General features: G+C 35.5%; 1 long non-coding RNA gene across 1 annotated transcript; it reads right to left on the bottom strand.

Annotated features, from left to right (window-relative positions):
* Positions 1-2,292: 2,292 nt before the first annotated feature.
* Positions 2,293-7,561, bottom strand: LOC147584378 (uncharacterized). The gene is made up of 2 exons (XR_015249031.1): positions 6,736-7,561; positions 2,293-3,652 (listed from the first exon to the last, which is right to left on the bottom strand). It is a non-coding gene; the product is annotated as an uncharacterized LOC147584378 (long non-coding RNA).
* Positions 7,562-7,866: the final 305 nt, after the last annotated feature.

The following is a 7,866-nucleotide window of genomic DNA, read 5'->3' on the forward strand; positions in this document are numbered from 1 at the left end:
TATTAAGTAACACTCAGGTGTTCCATTTTATAAACAATGTTTCTTTTTAATGTTATTTCTCAAATGTAAGGTTGTCATATTTAGCAAATAAAAATATAGGATTACCCAGTTAAATCTGAATTTCAGAGAAACAATAAATACTTTTTTTAGTACATGTATGTTTAATGCAGTATTTGGGATAAACTTACACTGAAAACACTTCATTGTTGTTTCTCTGAAATTCAAATTTAACTGGATATCCTCTATTTAATCCTGCAACCCTACTAAAGTCCCACATATAATAGGTAAATGTTTGGGGAATCAACACTCTTTGTTTTGTTTAGATGAAGAGTTTGATTTTATTTGTGTTAAGAATATTTTTGATGAGAGGATAAGCTAAATTATGTTGAGGCCAAAGAAAATGCGTCAGAATTGCAGCAGGAAGAATTTTGATTAGGTTTAAGGAAAGTTATTTTGACTCAGCAGTTTTGGATATCTTAAAACAGAAACTTTTTCTCAGCATAACTTTTTCAGGACCCAAGATCCTCTGAGATATTATTGACTCTAAACTCTAAGATACCTTAGGTATAAAGACCAAACTGTTTGAACAATGGAGAAAAGTAGACTGAACCTTTATGAACACATAGACTCTTAGCACAGATACTTCACTGGTTATGTCTCAGAAGAGTGCATCGAAGGAACTGCAAGCACCGTTTAGCAGAAATCTTTGCAGGTGTAGAGCCTGAGAGAAGCATTCTAGAGAGAAGCCCTTAATATTTAAAAAACATAATGTTGAATTTAGGTTTTCATCTGATCTGAAGGTCTTCCATTTGAGAGTAGACTGTATGCTCCCAGATGGCAGACCTTTATCTCTGTATCTGTGAATCATCCACAGCACCTTGCAAAGCAGGTGCTCAGTAAATACTTTTCAACCAAGAGATTAAAAGCCAAAGTTTGTATGGAAGGAAGCATTTGCTCTTTACCACAATGTCCCCTGTGGGCCATACTAGCAGCTCTTCCAGCAAATAAATATGGATAGTTTGCTATTCTATTCATTGCACTGATGAGCTGTCAAATCATCTTTGAGCTTCTTTTGCTGGTGTGTCCCAAGTTTTATTTTCTTCTCACTGATGTCATCTAAACAGTCTTGTTTTTCTGGTTCTTCTTTGAACACTTTGATATCCTCCTGCCTTCCTCTAGCCGCTTCCAGCATCCATTATGTTCCCTTTGCCTTACTGATTTATCACACCCATTTCCTGCATGTGTTCCAAACTAATGTTTGCTCCATTAGAGGGATTTCCTTGTAGACGGTTCTGCCCAGAATATGTGATGCAATATAGACAACAGAGAGAATCTGTTCAACTGGACATGTATCTTTTTCCCCTGTACCTTCAACTGAACATTTATCACCAAGCAGTGTTTCTTAAGCACTCCCATGCTTGGCACACTTTATCGGTAATTGCACCTGTCAAAGTAAGAAGGTCTTTCCTTTCCTGAAACTTACGTTGCTTACAAAAGAGTACTTTGTTGGTTCATTTGTTAAGAGATGTTTCCTTTGTTTCTTTCTCCCGCCATCTCTCTCCTTAAAGCACAACTCTGTAACCCCACCCCCCAATTAAAACACTATTTACATTGTTGAATAGGTAATGCAAGTGCACATTATAAAGTTCAAACGGCACAGATGATTTGGAGAGAAAGTAAGTACCCCACCCCCACCTCCAGCCACCGTGCAATTCACCTGGCACACAGACACTGTGTCTAACTGACCTGTTTGTTAGGTCAAGAATCTTCCCGTGGATGAGCTGCACTTACACAAGTATATATATTAATTGCAAAATGTCGTGTACTTTAAGCATTGTTCTGCTATTTGCTGTATAAAAAAAAAATTAATACCTATTAGGAATATAATACAATTTTGTACGTATTAAGCTTTCTCTTTTTTAACATGCTTACATAACAGCCTATTTTATAGTTATATAATGATTTCTTTTTACAAGGTACCTTTTGGTAGTCACTTAGAATATTTTCCCAACTTTTGCTATTATATACAGTGTTGCAGTAAATATCTTTAAACATATGCTATTTCACTCTTTCCCAATATATCTCTAGGAAAAAATCCCAGATGTTAAATTTCAGGGTCAAAAATCACAATGTTGACTAGACTGCTTTAGTTCATTATCATGAAAGAAAGTTCTCAAATAAGTTTCTTGTTGTTGCTGATCATAAATATGTGGAGGAGATGGTCTCTATAATTTTCCTTCCTATGAGGTTCACCTTAATTTGGCTATTATTTACTTTCCAAATACCTGTAGATTTAAATCAAATTTTATTTTATTTTATTAAAAAATTTTTGTTCAATGTTTATTTATTTTTGAGAGAGAAAGAGAGAAAGAGACAGAGTATGATCGAGGGAAGGGCAAAGAGAGAGGGAGACACAGAAGCCTAAGCAGGTTCCAGGCTCTGAGCTGTTAGCACAGAGCTCGGGGCTCGAATTCACAAGCCTGAGGTCATGACCTGAGGTGAAGTTGGACACTCAACCAACTGAGCCACGCAGGTGCCCCTAAATCAAGTTTCTGAGAAAGCTTACCATTCAGAAGAAACCTAAGGTGAATCTATATAAAAAATATAAAGCACAACAAGTAGCCTTCTTTTAATTTTTGATTTTGAAGATTAGGAATTACGAACCATATGTAAGGGTTTCTTTTAAGCGGATCATTTTTTGTAAATTATCCACTTTCATATGGACCTTCCTAGGGGTCACTTGGAAGTCATTTTAGACTCTGAAATGTAGAACATGTGAGATCTATAGATCACAGTTGTACAGATCAATTCTAACACTGCCTAGTCACATAAAATTTTAAAGTTATATTAAATATGTTCTCCTTATCCACTGAAGCCATTACCAGGAGAAATTTTCATTCCCTATTTCTCTTTTTGCCTAAGATGAATGGAGGGCTTGCCCTATCCGCAGAGGCTTTGGAAAGTGCTGCAGAAAATCTTTTCCCCATTGTTTTCAGAAGACAGCCCAGACCTTTGAGGTATAGCTCAGACTCTGCTGCTCAGATAAATCAGCCTGGTGCTGACTTCCAGCAACAAAACAGTACTGGAAACATTTCACATGAATGATCTTATATAACTGATATTGTATTAATCCAGAAAAAAATATTATTTCCCTCTTTTCATGCACAGGGAATGGAAATAGGCCAAGTTTTTGCACTGCCCACGCTGAAGCCTTTTTTCTAGTCTTTGATTTACAAGCATTCCATTGAGGTAGATACTATAGGAGTTCAGACCTTCTTGACATTTCCTAAGTATGTGTATCACATAATTAGACAATGCCAGCAGGCCCTAAGTGTGAGTGACTTCACATCAAAGCTCTATGAGTTGCTGTCATGGGCCTTTTGCACTGATATTTGCACATCACCTGGCGACAAATGTATGATGGAACTTATAATAAGACTTCCTCTTTGTGGGAAATCCAAATTTGCTTCAGTTTGGTGGCTTCCAAAAGGTGAAAGCCCAAGAAGCACCCTGTCTGTCCTTACCCATTACGAAACAGAACATTGAGCCACAGTCAGTCATGCTGTCTTACTAGAAGAAATTGTGGTGAAATGGGAACTGTTGGTTATGTAGTCTTCCAAAGGCACTCTGATGGAAATGGCAATAGATACACCTGAGAAGATATAAAGAAGATACAAGCTTAGTTTCTCAAATAACACCCAATAACATTCCTTTACTCTTTCACTTAGAAATCCTCACCACCCAATTTGCAAAAACTACTGAGATTAGAATTGACACTTTCACATTCATGCAGTTTTAGCTGAGGGAAGATACTTAGCTGACACTACCTAGTGACTGAGCCATCATTATCATCCATCAAGCAGCCTTCCTCAGTTTCCCACAGCATCGGCTGTAGAGTGTGCTGTTTACTCACTGGGATAATTCCAGACAGTTTCTTTAATATATACTTTGTATCAAATACAGTTCTGACTTCTTAGGATGGTTTGGAAAATTAAATGAGATAGCATGTGCAAAGCATCTTAGATTCATAACCCTGTCCAATAAAAATAGCTGGTCACAAATGTACGCCACATCAATGATTTTGAGGTTTCTTTTAGTTCAACTTAAAGGGTATGAAGAAACAGTTAAAATACCTTTAATAATATTTTCTTTAATCCAATGTACCTAAAACATTGTCAATTTAACATGTAATCAATATAAAATTTATTAATGAAATATTTTATATTATTTTTTTCATACTAACTCTTTGAAATCTGGTAGGCATTTTACATTTAAAGCACTTTTCAAATTAGATAGACTACATTTCAAATGCTCAATAGTCATTTGTAGTTAGGATACTGAACAGTGTACTCTTGGGACAATCACAAACATTCCATAAATATTAGTCACTTTAGCTCTTACTAATACCCTTTTTCTCTTCTACTGTGATGCTTTTTGACTCTACTCAGCACTTATTTACTTTTTCTTTATATTCTATCCACTGCTTGTCTTTTCCTTCTAGAAAGAATATTCACTGAAAGGCATTTTTGTTTTCTATAGACATTCATCCACTACATATCCCTTGAGAATCCATGTTCCAGGCACTGTGTGGTCTATTTTCTAGGTTTGTATTTCCCATAATACATGGCAGTGTCTTCCGGATGGTAGGCACCCAATATATCTCTGGCATGTGCATTGCCTAGTTTTGTTTACCCACACACATGTCTGACCATTTTTTCTCAAAAAAGTATGTTTTTATAGATTTAGATTTTTATTTTTAATTAATAAGCAATGGTCTTGAACAGTGATGGCATTTGCCTTGATTGAGTATGAAATTTAGTCATTGATGTTTCTTTATTACTGTGCAATCATAGAATGATTGCTCCACTGATGGATTCTTCTAAGATCTGCATTGCCACAGAAAAACACAAACTTGGCACGAGTTCATAACTTTGTGTTAGAAGTAAGCAAAACTAGATATTTATATGTAGTATTTTAAGTGATTAACCAAAATAACATAATATGAAAGTTCCATTCAAACCATAAAAGCTATAAAATGTTAGTTGTTGGTAATATCATTATTGATGGTCTACAATAGTTTTTGCCATATGTTACATGGAATATTGACCCATGACAAGCTCTTTGGGAGAAAATAAAATGGATCTGTGGTCAAACAAGTAAAGAAAGTTATATATACTATATACCTCTGTTGGATGGTAATAGTGCCTCTTAGGATATTTAAAGCCCTTTTAAGTTCAGTAATAAAACTATTTGAGTTTGTTATTTGACCAGTGAAAACATTTTTTTTTAAGGATGACATCTGTAATTCTACAAAACTCATATATGATAGAATACAAATTGGCAAATTCTGGACTAAAATAACAACTGTAAGCAGACAAGAGATCTGAATTTTAAGCTTGGCTCCCCACCACCTACAAGTGAATCTTATTCAAGTCTTCTCATCTCTCTGATCCTCAGTTTCTTCCTTGGAAACTATATACATAAGTGATTTTCAACCTGATTAAACATCTTCCTCACCTGTGGAATAAAATAGACATATGGCTGAGCCCCATCCCCAAAGACTCTGACTCTGGAGATGTGGGATATGGCCTGGATGTCTTTTGTGTGTGTATATTTACACACATGTATATGTATGCACTGGGTTCTGAAGCAAAATGTATTGTTTATAACGGGCTACTTGGAAGATGGGTAAAATGGGTCTCTAAATTTGGGGCAGACATGGGAGGGAAAATAAAAGTGGGGTAACTAAGTTTTGTGTAAATAAGAGATGTTTCTAGAAGGTGCTGTGGAGTCAGCTAGAATTCTGTGGTGAAGGATTCAAAGTATGTCACACTGACCCCTTTATCAATTACTGTGTAGTTGGGAATGTGGTGTAAATCTTAGTTTCAGGCTGTCTCTGTCTCAATTAGAATCATTCTAATAAACTGATTAGTTTCTGGTAAGACTCTCCTTTATTCATGTGCTCTTAGAAATAAAGGAGAAAATCAACCCACCATCCCTAATAAGAAATGTTAAAAACTTCCTATATCAGTCATGTCATAGTTAATTTATCACAATTGTTAACATAGAGAATCTCAAATTCCATACAAAAGTAATAATTATTACAAGGTTTTAGTTTTGGCATAAAGAAATAATTGGAATTTGGAAATATGATCCATTTTTACTTTATTCTACTACCTCATCAAAATAGGTTTACTCACTTTTTCCTTGCTTCCACGGACCCAACTAAATACATCCTAACCAAACCAATGAGTAAGTAGACCCTTCCTGCATCATGGGACTTTCTGTGTCATTCTGACAAAGGTCAGGTTGAAACAATGGGTCCTGAACTACACCCATAAAGCCAATGGTTTCAACAAAGATACTATCTTGAAAGGTTTTCCAAATTGTTATACCACAAACCCAAAACCCAACTGAAGCTCCTACAGAAATAGCCTAGGATGGAACTTGGCTCCCTCCACCTGCATTTGTTGCATATGACAAGTGGAGGAAGAAATACCTTTTAGCAAAAATCTAAGGACAGATTTCATTGTGCTTAACAAGAGATGTTGAACAAGATTGCAGAAATCACACCTGAGAAGCAACATGCTAAATGTGTTTTCAACATTAAAGCTAAATTGCAATTTGGTTATTTTGCTGGTTATCTAGATTATTTCTGACTCTCCTTTTGGATAAGTCAGCCCAAGTCTTCATTGGTAGGATTTTAAGTTTTAAATTATTAAATGCTGGTTTTACCTGTTTTCTTCCATTTACATGTACCAAGTGTGAAGGAAAAAGAAAACATAAAAGTTTTTTAAACTCAAATATATTGACATCTTTGTGATTTTACAAGTGTGCAAAAGAACCAAAATATTTTATAACTCTTTTTTCTAATATATTTTTCATGGATTTTCACAATGCTCAATATCTCACAATAATAGATATTTTTCAATAAGCCACAATCATTACCTAAAATTTCTTTATGTGATATCATTCATGTATATAGGCATATACAAATTAAAGGAGAAATTGTATTTATCATCTTCTGATCAAATAAAAGCAGACAAAAAAGAAAATAAGTACTATTCACTCTTATGAATAAGGTATTTTCCCTTCACAATAAAAATGCTCAAAGAATTGCATAATTCTTTCAGTTAACTGTGGGGATTTTTAATGTGCCTTTTGTTTGTAAAAGTAATTTATCCAAGAGACAAGACTTGGGGCTATAAATTAAGATTAAGAAACAGATAACAAAACAGAGTGCAGAAAATGTTGCTATTGGAGTTTATCAGATGTGGATATTAAAATCACTGGGATTAAGAAGTTCAAAAACTAAAGATAAACCTGAAGAATTCCTGCAGAGAACTGGAATATGAGTAAGGAATCAAAAGAAAATTAGAGAGCTATAAAAACAATGACTGATATTAAGAACTCATTAGAGGGGCGCCTGGGTGGCGCAGTCGGTTAAGCGTCCGACTTCAGCCAGGTCACGATCTCGCGGTCCGTGAGTTCGAGCCCCGCGTCAGGCTCTGGGCTGATGGCTCGGAGCCTGGAGCCTGTTTCCGATTCTGTGTCTCCCTCTCTCTCTCTGCCTCTCCCCTGTTCATGCTCTGCCTCTCTCTGTCCCAAAAATAAAAAAAAAAAAAAAAAAAAAAAAACGTTGAAAAAAAAAAATTTAAAAAAAAAAAAGAACGCATTAGATTATTTTGGTGGGTTGAATGGTAGTCCCAAACTTTTCTTGGGGTTAATAGATAAAGGGACTGATATAACCATTATATTCTCCACCCAATGGTCTTCTCACTGGGCTACCTATAGCCACCCTGGTTGGAGTGGGAGGCACCCAGTCTTCCTGACAAAGTCTCACCTTATGTAAATGTTTAAGTCCTG

This window comes from Puma concolor, chromosome A1 (genome assembly GCF_028749965.1).
Source record: "Puma concolor isolate L17-30 chromosome A1, mPumCon1.1.hap2, whole genome shotgun sequence".
Lineage (NCBI taxonomy): Eukaryota > Metazoa > Chordata > Mammalia > Carnivora > Felidae > Puma > Puma concolor.